Source organism: Dermacentor albipictus, chromosome 5, assembly GCF_038994185.2.
Source record: "Dermacentor albipictus isolate Rhodes 1998 colony chromosome 5, USDA_Dalb.pri_finalv2, whole genome shotgun sequence".
Classification (NCBI taxonomy): Eukaryota; Metazoa; Arthropoda; class Arachnida; order Ixodida; family Ixodidae; genus Dermacentor; species Dermacentor albipictus.
The window spans coordinates 123896940-123910387 of record NC_091825.1 but is presented as its reverse complement, the minus strand read 5'-3'; the positions used below and the strand labels follow the sequence as shown (position 1 = coordinate 123910387).

General features: G+C 48.9%; 1 protein-coding gene across 1 annotated transcript in view; it reads right to left on the bottom strand.

Annotated features, from left to right (window-relative positions):
* LOC139060066 (enoyl-[acyl-carrier-protein] reductase, mitochondrial-like) overlaps window positions 1-13448 on the bottom strand; it is a 437551-nt gene that overhangs the window by 143300 nt on the left and 280803 nt on the right. The window lies entirely within an intron of this gene.

Sequence of the window (13448 nt, the reverse complement as noted above, 5' to 3'; positions counted from 1 at the left end):
ATTAAACGGAGGAGGGCGGAGGAGGAGGCAGCGGAGTGGGAGGGGCTTCGCCGCGGCGTCCGCCCACTCCGGCATTTCCGCCACCCCCAACATGGGGGGCTAGGGAGAGGCGTCGAGCTCGGTTCTCGGGGCTGCGCGATGCGTGCATGCGGCTGGTGACGGCCACACACGCGCGCCGACGTTGGCGCCGGAGAGACAGGCGCCAGGCGCGACTTGCCATGCGCCGATGCTCTACATAACACCCATCTCAAAACGGTGCATTGCTGTTGAAGCTGGGAGGCGGCGTGAGCGAATCGATTTAGCGGATTCGCAATGTGAACTTTTTGTTGGGCTAGTTGGTGCATGTTACTGAAGTATTATAGCGCCAAACAGACGACACAAGAAGAGACACGGACGAGCGCTCGTCCGTGTCTCTTCTTGTGTCGTCTGTTTGGCGCTATAATATTTAAGCCACAATGTGAAGCGGGCCGGTGGTCGCAAAGAATGCCTTATGGCCGGCGATCCCCGAGACATAAAACCTCGGTATTGGGTGGTGCGACGCCCAAATCGCGGCCTAATCGTCAACCGTTCTCATAACGGGAACAGCAAGACTGTTCTGGGCACCGACTGCTTCTAGCTGGAATTTGAACGTCTGGCTTGTGTGTGGCTGAACTACCCGTACGCCTGTGAATGCGGAACCCAGTTGCCAAGTCTGACTACTTTGCGCCTAACTGGTTGCTGTCGGGCCCCCCTCACAGAAAAAAGAAATTAGGCTACTATAAATACTGCTTGCTTTTCGAATAAATACTCGTCAGTATGGGCACTAATTAGACTTCCCACGAACAGTCATGTATCGCGCGGTGCACTATACGGCATGTCTGTAACGCCACCACTTCCACGCCGTGAGTCAGTCCCCTGATATCCTCAAACTACTGGGACGTAGTGTCAGCTCCTGAGGTTTGCACTTCACCAGCTGGAGCTTTGACATCGATGACGCAGTTTGGATACATTTTCGCTACTTTTGGAGAGTACGCATGCATGACTGCGTTCTCAGCTTTGCATGTCCAGGAATTTCGCACATTGCACTTTCGGCCATCTGTCACACTTCACAGCAGCGCGCGCACCAGCGTAACTCAATTGGCAGCATTTTTAGAAAATTATATTTGGAACGATTGGCCTAATCTCCCCAAGTTTCAGTTATATAGCAACATCAAAAGCGTACTCCCTTGTAATAACATGCGCACTTAAAGCACCCAGTGTGTGCGCCTTATGTAGCATAGCAGAACTAACTATATTGTCCTTACCGCGCCAACTATCTGTCAGCTTGGCGTACGTTTTCGAATCTGTGCCGTGCACACACCTAATGAGAACAGCACGTCCTTATGGCCGTGTTTTGGTCCTGACGAAAAAAACCGCTATAATGCCGTATACACAGCAACGTTCTATAAGTGCGTATTTTATTGGAAGGCAACACTCTCACGACGTTGTTAAGTGAAAGTTGTTAAAGTACGCCGTTCTTTTTTACAGAGAAGCTGTATATGGCTAGGGTTCCGCGCACCTTTTTTCTCCACGTATACAAATACTATCGTCATCAATGGCTCATATCCCCGTAAGCACGCAAAAAATGCAATGGCTCGTAGCCCCGTAATGCAAGAACTACAAGCACTCAACAAAGTGAAGAAAACAGTGCTTAAATTCTTTCTAGCTATACGCGCATACAACATACAGAACAGCACGCCGAAAATTTTCATCGTCGATGGCTCATATATACCTCCATGCGCAATGGCTCAGACCCCCGTAAGCAAGCACTCATAGTCCCCTAAGGCTCATGGCTACTCACTTCGCGTCAATTAGTTGCCATAACACACCCGTGTTGTCGAAGTCGGTGATTTCAATGCGGATGTGTCGGTACCGAAGAGGGAGTGGTTTACGCGTTCCCTGTTGCAGACATATCCCTTGCGATGCCACATCGAGCCGGCCCGACCGACCAACCAGCGGCGTCCGTGCATCGTTTTGACATTATGAAAGAAGGTTATTGCAGTTGCGAGTGAAATAAGGAAGACCGATCAAGACCTTTCGTCACGATGACCACCCATCAAGATAATAAATGAGTTCGTACTTTTGTTCATAATTATGGGTGTCACCTCCGTGTTGTGTGCTAAACAGCTTCGCTGGTTAACCACCTTCACAGAGTGAAATGGCTCATGATTTATTTATTTTTTTTGATATGCTTCCCATTGAGTTACGCTGGTGCGCAACAGTGAAGTTCAACAGGCGATCGAAGGCGCAATCAGTCCCCAAAGTTTCTAGGCGCGTTCCTAACAACCCTGAAATCCATTCTATTTGATATAGTCGATAGCTGACTCTTCCGTTCAGGAACATTGCATAGAACTGGCGAGACGACGGAGACAGGCGCTGAGGAGGTCCGCGCTGGCTTAGCGCATCACTTGTGCGGCTAGCGATGGGGATGCGTGATTACGGTTCGGCGACAGAGCGAGGAAGAGCCATAGTTTCCCTAGCTTTTACCACAGCAAGCACATGCTTCTTCTTCCTTCCTATACCTCGCTTTATAGGTGCGTGTTCTAAGGCATCCTGATCTCGCTTCGAAAAGTAATGAGCTTCCCTTTGAGTTATCATAAATGGTTTCTTTCCTGATTTCGTTTTTTTCCTCTTAAGTAGTTACTCATGGCAGGTTTCTTTTCCATTGCCGCCACCCATGAGATTATATCAGCTTCTCTGACTTTCCGCTTGACCTTTGTTGTTGTGTTGTCCACCCTACAGGCCGCATACCTGCTGGTAAGCTTCCTAGTTCTTTTCCTCCGCTGTGAATCAATGTTTTTACTGTACAGATACCTGAACACTCTCCCAGCCCATTTACTTTCTTCCATATTCCTCAGCCGTTCTTCATACTCAATTTTACTGCGAGCTTCCCTCACTTCAAAACCAGTCCAGCCCATATCACCCTGCACAGCTTCATTTGTAGTCTTCCCGTGAGCGCCCAATGCGAGGCGACCCACTGACCTTTGGTTCCCGTCGAGTCTTGATTGTACCCCTGATTTATAGCAAACAACCGCATTTCCAAAAGTAAGTCCTGGAACCATTACACCTTTCCACATACCTCGGAAGACCTCGTACCTATTGTATCCCCGTAGCGCTCTGTGCTTCATTATGGCTGCATTTCTCTTCCCCTTTACTGTTATGGTTTTTTCCTGTGTTTCCATATAGCCATTTCCTTCGTTTATCCATATACCAATGTATTTATATTCTGTTACCCGAGGTATTTCTTGGCCCTGTATCTCCACTGTCTGTTCACTGTTTTCATTGAATACCATTACACCTAATTTTCTAACACTAAACTTCAAACCTTAATCGTTGCCTTCCTGTCCACAGATATTAGCCAGACGTGGCAAATCACTTTGCTTGTTAGCTAGCAACACAATGTCGTCCGCATAAAATAAACCTGGGAGTTGCTGCTCTATTACTGTACCCGCCTGTTTGTATGAGAGATTGAACCCGATATTACTTCCTTCTAGCGTCCTCTCCATCCTCACCACGTACATCATAAACAACAGCGGGGATAAAGGGCACCCCTGCCTCAGTCCCTTGTCGATATGAACTTTCTCCTCGCTCCTCATCCCTTCCCATTCAACGCAAACGGTATTTTCTAGGTAAATGTCTCTCAAAAGCTGTATACAATCGTTACCTAAGCCTTCCCCTTCCAGGATATCCCTCAAAATGTTGCGGTCCACGTTGTCATAGGCTCCTGTAATGTCTAAAAAGGCCACATACAACGGTCTGCTTTCTGCTTTTGATATTTCAATACACTGAGTAAGAATAAACAAGTTGTCATCCAAACGCCTACCTATTCTGAAGCTCTCCCAAAATGCCATTATTCTCTGTCCATGCTTAAAGCTTTAATTTTATTGCCTGCATTGCTAGCCTGTTAATTACCTATGTAATGGTCAACGGTCTATACGAGTGAATTCTGTCTTTCTCCCCCTTTCCTTTATAAATCAAATTCATTCTACTTTGTCGCCAACTGTCTGGTATTCGTCTATCTTTTAAAGTTCTTTCCACTGCTTTCACCAGAGCTTCCTTACTTTTTGGTCCTAGTTCATTTATCAGCCTAATGGGAACCTCGTCTAGCCCTGTGGCTGTACGCTTAGGAATTTTCTCTTCCGCTTTCTTCCAGTTTAAATTTGTTAGCACCAGCTGCTTTTCCCCTTGGGTCTCTTTCATGCTCTTTTTTTCAACAAGTATAACCTCGTCACTGTCTTCGAAAGATTCGGCTGTTGCTTTTCGGATGTAATTTATTGCCGCTTCTCCTTCGAGTCTGTTTTCATCTTCGTCTAGGACATGTTGTTGTATTGTTGTTGACTTCCTGCCTATTAATTTTATGCGGTTCCAAAATATTCTAGGTGCGGCCTTCTGTTTTCTCGCGTATTTCTGACAACCAACGTTTCACTTTCACCTTTTAATTTTGCTTGCACCGGTATTTGAACCATAGACTTTTTCTCCCGGTATATTTCCCATTTGCTAGTAGAGACGTTTAGCTTGTACGCTATTCCGGTAAACGGGAGCGGTTTGGGCGGATTACCGGATGGTCGGGGCGTAAACGTGAGCGGTGAAGCCGCCTGGTGTTGTAGAGCTCAACCAGACAAACGCATAGCTAAAACTGCAGTAACTCACCATATCCTGCTTCGCTACTCGTGCAAATTTTTGGCAGCGGCGTAATTGTGAACACGATTACGCCACTGTCGAATATTTACCCCAGCAGCGAAGCAGAATACAGTAATTAGCTCTGTGGTTGTGTGGTTGAGCTTTGCGCCACCAGCTGGCGCCACCGATCGGGCCGCTCACCTTTACGCCCCCGCTAAACCGGAAAACCACCCGCGCTTTCCCGGATACCGGACACGCTAAACGTCCCTAATGAGCGGCGGTGCGCCGCCCCGGCGAGACTCGTTCGTACACCTAACCTATTCTAACACCATGACCCGAACTGTCCCGCCACAGGCCGAGGGGAGCAAGCCATACTTTCTCCGCCGAAGGAATGCCCCCGTCGGCGGCAGCCCCGGCGCAGCTTTTGTCGCCGAAACTTTGACTGACCTGTCGTTTTCCGCCAAGGATCGCCCCCACCCTTTGGGTCAATGGGGCAATTATCCGCGGCGCTTAAAGACCGTCGCCGGCATAGCCGTCGACGGTCTTTTTTTGTTAAGCTTTAAATAACAATGCGCGAGAAAGTGCGAACTCCTCTCCCGCATCTCTCATTGAAAACTTATACAATGTTCACGTGTAAAAAAAAAAATGGAAAAACGGAATATTAAACAAAGCGGACCATAAACCAAACCTGCCTGGCAGTTGTGCCTCTATAGCTTTGGTAAATGCATGCTGCTGGGTGAAGTATTATACATCCCTTCCAACTTTTATGATTTTATTGTAAAATGCCCTATCTTTAGAGTTGTCATATTGACACTACTAAATTTACCATTTTTATATGCGTCTAGTTTAAGTTTATTAAAAAAAAGCAAATGAGTCCACAAGCGATTTCGCAGCCTGAATTTTCGGACATACACACGTTAGCACAATGCTCTTATTGATATAATGGGAACCAAGGCATCATCCGCCGTTCGGCTGAACGCTTCATGAATAAACATGAGAACATTTCGTCTGTCTGTGGCGTAGACAATTCTTGCCGCAACTGTAGAGCAGAATTCCCGTTCACGGCATCTCTGCAGAACACACGGTCAGAATTTCCAAAACAAACAGTCGATACCCTGAGTAACTTGTAGTATTTTTCAGTAAATATGAGTGTTTTCTGACTTCCACCGCAGTATTCTTCAACTGCTAAGGTTGGCAGGTCTGATTCAATGTACGCATTGTTTATTATCCGTAATCTTCAATTTCGGCGATCGCATGCACAGGATTGTTCAGAGTCGAAGGGTGGATGTGCACTTAATAGATGAAGCAGATTCCTCAGCTGCAAATACAGAAAAAAGAAAAGCACTAGCACACGGTTGGAATCGCAAAGAGGATATAGAGGCCATCGCTGCTAAACAATGAGCAAGATTTTTTTGTTTGAATTAGGCAGTAACACGGGCCACCTTGCCAAATCCACCGGAGTCATTACTGCATGCTGACATGTGCTCGAACTGTGCAAGAGGAAAGCGAAAGTGCGACACCCGTCTCTGCGGCGTATACGCACATTTCCTATAAGCGCTTATACACGGCCGTTAGGGGCGCTCGCGTGCAAGAAAAAAGGTCTATTGGGACTATGAAGTTGACGCTGTTCCCACGGAGATCGTCGCCGTTGACCCCTTCGGGCTCTCTGTGACGGTCAACTTGTAGCAGGGAGGTGAGAAGCCTGCCTGGCCTTGACGGTCGCGACCACCCCCGCAGAATGCATTGATTGTTGTCACCTCGAGCCTGGCCTTGACGGTCGCGACCACCCCCGCAGAATGCAGTGATTGTTGTCAGCTCGAAGGGATCTTCTTTGCTGACCCGTCAACAGACGGCGCCGGATGCCGGCTTTGCCCATGGCAAGCGCTAGTGAAGTGGTCGCTTCGTGGGAAGCACTGAAAGAATGCCAACGTTGCCCGTTTTGAGGCGTAACAGTTTACAGCTATACATTATGTATATAGCATGGTGAAGTGTACTGCGCGTCATTTCAACTCTCACCATCTTACTTGCCTTCCGACACATGTACGAGGCTACATATGTATATATTATTCGTTTACTATCATGGAAAGATGCCGCGAGGAACAAAAACAGTTGAATACGCGAAGCGGAACTTGTCTTATGTGATGAGCTCAACGGACGTCTTGCGAAAACATGCCCGCTGCTGCGATTGTGCGGCTGATGACTTTCGCCGAAAGAATTTTTGCGCGCTTATTTTATAGCAGATGAGCATATCGTCACAAATGTGGGCGCCCGCCATTTGCCGAAATGCGATCGTTTGTGTGAGGTACATTCGCAACCATTCCACATAGCTCCACTACGGTTCATTTAGAAGATAAATATAGTGCGTCGACTTTAAGGCTTTATAGCACACACCAGAAACTGAAAAGAACTACCCCCCCCCTCCCGGGCTGCTCTCTCTCTCTCTCTCTCTCTCTCTCTCTCTCTCTCTCTCTCGCACATCGTTCTCATTGCCTTTGCGATACAGGGTAATCTTATTCCCTTAGTGCCAAAAGGTCAAAAGGTTAAGTCCCTACATATCCCTGGGAAGAGAAGACAAGAAATGGTTTGAGGCCCGTTTCCTCTGCAGGAACCATACATGCTAAATCAAGGCATCTAGTTAGTATAGCATCAGCTGACATTTACGTTGTTCTTGTGCTTCACTCCTCGCAGTGACTCAGTAGCAAGGCGCTCTGCAGCTAAGGGCGAGGTAGTGTGTTCGATTTTCGCGGCCACGCCGACAGCATTTCGATGGGAGCAAGATCCAAAAACGAATTCGTGTACTTAGATTTTGATGCACGTCAAAGGACAAAAACTACACTATAATTATGAGGCACGCAAAAGCGGGCGAATCCGGGTTAATTTTGACCAGCTGGGGTTCTTTGACATGCACCCAAGGCGTGGCACAAGGGCGTTACCGCATTTTGCCCGCATCGAAATGCGGCCGGGGTTTTATTACGCGACCTCGTGCTTAGCAGCGCAATACCATAGCCACTAAGCAGCCACGGCGGGCCATAAAGGTTCTATAGGTGAAGGCGTGTTATTCACAATAACGAATTCAGTGTGTTGAGTTGTTGTTGAGTTGAGTGGTTGTAGGCTACTGGTGGGATTAGCCTTGCAGTTGCTGCCTGCAATTGCTCCACCGTAGTGACACTTAAAATACATAAATCATATAAATCAGACACAGACCTCACAACTACACATAGTCACTTCTAAGGTCACCATGTGGAGACCAAATCCGTGTCCTGCACGTAATTTAAAAGAAGGCGACAAACCTCCTTCCTATCTAACTGGTTCCCGCGCGGGAAAACAATGTCCTGAAGACAACTGTGAGGAATTCCTGAATTCAGTGTGTCTGTTGCGAAATTAACTGTGCTTCCTCGTGCATTCGTTCAGAGTTCACGTGCACAAATTCTATATATACGGCATTGGCGCAACACAAAGAGTCTTTGATTCGCTGCGTGCATACATCTCAAGCCATGACTCCGAGGTCATGCTCAAGCGCTCAACGAAACCCTTCCGCGCGTCTTTGAGTGAAAATCTGCATCTTTGAAACAAAGGGGAAGGGGAGGGTCGGAGCGCTGCAACAACAAAGCGAAAAACGCCTGGGCCACCGGGATTGCGAGAGGAGACGAATAGCATGCTTGGAGCTTAAACAAACGAGCAACGCCTTGTGCGCATTGAAAGAGCCTCACGCTTTCTCCGGTCTCACGTATAGCACACACGCACACGTCCACTTCGGACGTGTATGGCTGCTTGCAGACGTGCATGGCTGTTCGCACTTCCGCACGGCCTACTTATCATACAACGGACGGCCTTACGTCGTCGGCGCCGCGCTAGCTCTTTCCTATCGCTTATATGAATCGTGAGCAAGCCAGAGGACCAGCGGCTGTCCGCACGCCTTATAACCTTATACAGTCTCTCGCCGTTCGGTGGCCATGCACACAACTCGCAGTGCGAAGATGTGTTTGTGTGTGTGTCAAGGTCGGATGCTGTCTCGCCGTCAGAAGAGTTCTATAGGCTATACGTCGCACTAAAAACGTGCAGCACACCGAAAGGTATGAGCAAATAGTTTGTCTAATCAATGTTCCAGCGCTGCGAGTGGTCGAATGACTCGTCCCCATGCTGACATATGACAGCTTCCTGCCCTGGCAAACATGTATTTTGAGACTTAACAGTCTATGGAAAGTATACAGAAGTTATGTAGAGTCTATGAATGCCGCAAGAAACGATGGCTCTGTATATCTATTGTCGTCAACTATCTGCATACTTCCGCTTGAAAGTCTAGGGACGACCTCATTTTGACCAAAGAAAATATATTCTTTAACGACTTTTGCTTTTGTTGCATCTAAATAAACACTGGGTAAGAAGTGTACGCAGGTCCATCCCGTCTAGCAGAGCCCTCAATCACTAAGAGTACGTCGAACTCGGCTTTCGGTTGGCTAAGGCCAGCTGCAGCTTCTGCGGAACTGCACGGAACTAGACGGTCAAGGCGGGGGTGCACGTCCGCGGTCGTGTCTGCCACGACCGAGTGCGGACAAGCGGCGCGCCAAGAGATCGTGCGCTCGCAGGCTGCGCCGAGGAGAGCGACGCGCGCGCCCTCCCACGCACCTGCAGCTCGGCTGCTGACACCGATGCGGCAGGCGAGCGTGCCGTCAACCGTCTCCAACCGTCGCGACGCGCCATTGTCGCAATCTCCGAACGGCGCCAGCCGTGGGGGTGGTTAGCGAGGCGCGTGGTGCTTCGTGGAGACGAACGCGGTGAAACCGAATCGCCAGATCGGAGAAACCGTAGACAGGCGCGGCTTACAGAGTCGTCTGGAGCAGACATGTATGGAACTGCGCCAGACATGCTTCATCCGCTCCGAGATCCTTTAGCGAGCGAGCGCGGGAGGGTTTGTGCTTGCCAACCGCATCTATTAGCAATGTTTACCGCAGAATCGGAGGGATCCTGTGGTAATAGATTATTTCCAATGCGCCTAGTCTCGTTTCCCTCATTTATCTTGGTATTGTTTCTTTATCATCTTTACCTGGTTCTCTGTGTACAGGTAACTGGTGAGTCAGTAGGCATCTAGAACATGGGTGATGTGCTTGGTCACAAGATACTGACCTACCCCAGCTGTTCGAGAAGAGACAAGTTTCTAGAGGCTTTGATAAAATTCTTGCACGATGCACGCGCACGCTAGGCTTGTCTTGTACGTATCTTTTTTTTTCCTCTCATTAAGGTTCGCGCCAAAAGCCATTTGATTTTAAACGAATTGGGCGTTGCAATCCCCACGGGTAACACTGAAACGTCGTATAGTGGCTCACACACACGCCACGCATAATAGTGTTCACCGAGATTGAATATTTAGTTCAAAAGAAAATTCATTTGCGTCACATTAACATGTCAAATTCAAGCCCACACGTCACGAGCAATCGTTGCATATACGAAAATGAATTTGGTGCTTCCTGTCGTATTCCTCACGCGATACTGAAGCAAATTTATAGTGCATGCGCAATGCTTATGTGCATGCGCTGCGACCGGTTAAAATGATGGCAAATGCCGAAATCTGACAGCGTGTACTTGTGTTTCATTTCATTTTTCCTTGATGACAGGCTCGCAAACCCTGTTCACACAGCGTTCGCGTCCGCAGAAAAGCACTCGCAAGAAAGACCACACGCATGGAAAAACACGCGTGTGTTCTTTCTTTTCTTCGATCTATAGCGAAACAATCTAGAAAAACGCCCAATTTTTGTTTAATGTTATTCGACAAGTACCAAGCTTATAGTTAACCTCGCCTCAATCCAATCTCCAAAGCGTCCAATATAAAAGAGTATATATAGTCTATGCCTGCTGACACCGGCTCGCAAAAGGTCACCGCCTTTCTTCGATTTGCAGGCCGTACATACGCATAGACGGATAGCAGGCGGTCCTTTTCGAGCACGGAGAAAAGGTTCCAGCGAAAGGGATACATATGCAGCCGAGGGTATAGGAAGCAATGGATTAGATGCAGCGCTCATATTTATGCGACGGCTGTATATACCAACGACGACGTCTATATGTACGCATATCGGCGGACGCTCTCCGCACACCCATGATGCCATGAGCGCCTCGGCCTCGCATCGCACTTTGCGGTCGCGGGCTATCACGGCCCCCAGAGGGTAAGACCTCCGAGGCCACATAACACGTCCGGCCACTTAGGCGGAGCGGCGCGCGCCCTGTCTCCCTGCTCATAAAAAAGGACCACCAAGACGACGACGACGACGCTGTGGCGGTCGGGCGCCGCCTCTGTGTATGGGACCTTGGAGAGGGATGCTGCGGTTTTCTTTATGCTCCTTCGCAGAACTGCGCACTTGCGCGCGCGCCTCTCGGTCCAGGAGCAACAAAAGTCTCAAGACAACCACGACGCGAGCTGCGTATACTGCGCCTCAGCAACTCCGTGCATTGCAGCGAAGCCAGGGGCTCGCGTCGGCCAATCAGTAAAGAATTGTGCGATCTAATATGAAGGCAGGAGTGGGCACGTGCGCCTTGTGCCATGCTAATCCTTCCGACAAGCTTCTTCCATTTAGTGGGAGTCGCGCGCTGTAGGATGGTTACATGTAGGTGCATTGGCTGCGCTCCTCTAGTGCATCTCATAAATTGCGATAGCAGTCATATCAACGCCCCAGGCCAATTATCGCCGTCGCCGTGATGTTGCGTAAAGAAGAACTTTAAACCGCGACTTAAATGCTGTATGTTTATCCACGTAGTAAAAGAGAGGTAGATGCCCATATTATTCAACCACCAAAGTTGCTGAGGCGAAGTATTATGTTTTGGCTAAATTATTCCTGAGAATATGCAAGAATTGCAGCGCATGAATATGTGAGACAGAACATTTCTATCACAGCGCATGCCTTTTATCCTAGATCTTCTCAGACTACGAAAACATTAAAACTAATGTTAGTGCTCTCAAGTTGAGCGAGATGTAATTTCACTGGCACAACTCCTTATATGCGGTGGTGCCCAGCTGTGCGATGCCAATATACAGGCCCTATAGTCGGATACAACTTTAGAAAAAAGGGGGCGTTTACTCCTCCGAGGCGGGTGCACCAATGGGCGCGCATTCTGGACCGACGTCATGCGCCGGACGGCCGGTGACTTCGCCGCTTCGGTCATCTGGGCGGGGCCTCCCCTTTTTTCTAAAGTTGTATCCGACTATACACAGCGTGGGCAGGCTTTTAAGAGTGTCAGCAATTTAGGCGCACCCGCATATATGTCGCAATCGCGAATAATAGTTAGAACATCGTCCAAATAGTTGATGCACCTCGCATCACCTTGCTATCGAACCACCTTGCTATCGCAGTCCGTTGTTCGCCGTTCGGGCGAAACCGCCAATTTTGAGGTTGGCCTTCGCGACCCTTAGCTGTCTCAGGACTGCACGGAATTAGTGAGGCGAAGTGTATAGTTGCACGGAGAAAGCCGAGCAGAGAGCTGAGCAGCGCAGAAGCAGCGCAAGCATCACGAGGCGCGCGCTGTATAATCGGCATACGCGATCGCTTTACGACGGGGACCCTATATAAGAGAAGTGCGTCGCACGTGCCAGCGATCTCGTCGGCCGGCGACGAACTTTCTCGCTCGCTCGCTGTGACAGCGAGGGAGGTCCGCAGAAACCTCGCGGGAACGTGGCGGCAGCGTGCGAATGCTAATTCAGCGCCCCAAACGGAGCGCTAAACTTCGAGAAAAGTATATCGTCAACACGAAAGCGCCTCGGGTGGGCGCGGTGTCGCGCCTTATCGAGAAGGCTGGCTGGCTTGGCAGTCCATGGGTCATGCGTGCAGGTGGGCCCCGCCTGTGTATAATGCATTCAGCACTGAACGTACGACTGCGACAATCACATTAAATCTTCGAGTGTCAGGCACTGACGGTTGTTCACTCCTTTATGCCCGAGACGGCGACCACACGTCGACTTCGATCGCTCCTGTTGAGTGTGCACGCGTCCCCTTGAGCGCAGCCGGCTGGTTTTAGAGATTGGAAGTGGAGGCTTTACCGCGGGGCTGGGCTCTTTTAAGTGCCTGACGCGCGAGCACCAACGAACTTTGGAGGTAAATGTCAAAGAGGCAGGTATGCAGGGAGTGGCCGGCATGCTTAGATAACGAAACCTGTTCCTCGCAAGTCTGCAATATACTTGCCGTGTTTTAAAAGCGCATACAGCAGAGGTCCTCGTCGCAAATCAGCCCTCGTCTAGCGGCGAATACAAAAAAAAAAGGAGAAGGCAAAAAAGCATCACTCGGTCAACGAACACAAGGTTCTTGTTCTCACTTGTCTTCAAATGACAGAGTATACTGACGACAACGTTTACGAGAGCGCGTGCAAGTCAAACATTCTGAGCTATAGTGCAAGACTTGGTGCAAGGCACCAAGTTGTACTCTTGTGATATAGAGCATGTCACTTTCTATAACCACCTCTATGTTGTGTAGTTATGAACATTATTCGCCGAACATAAAGCTACGTCCCGCAAGAGACATGTGTGACGAAGGCGTCTTCATAGCTTGTCTGACGGAGCCCTTGAAAAACTTACTTATTTACAAGAGCAAACAAGTAATGAAAATACGGACTGCTGTAACGCGGCAGGTTTATGCATTTCTGTGCCAACGTGTCTCTTTAGCCCTTGACTTACCTTTGGCCAAAGCGTCATGCTCTTAAATAGTTATTTAATTCACTCGCTGAGATATCTGAACGTGACTAACATCTGCCACCCGAGCTATGTGCGTTGGTCTTGCACGCCCGAGCGAAAGTTACTTAACTCCCTAAATTTACTTCACTCAGGCCTTTGT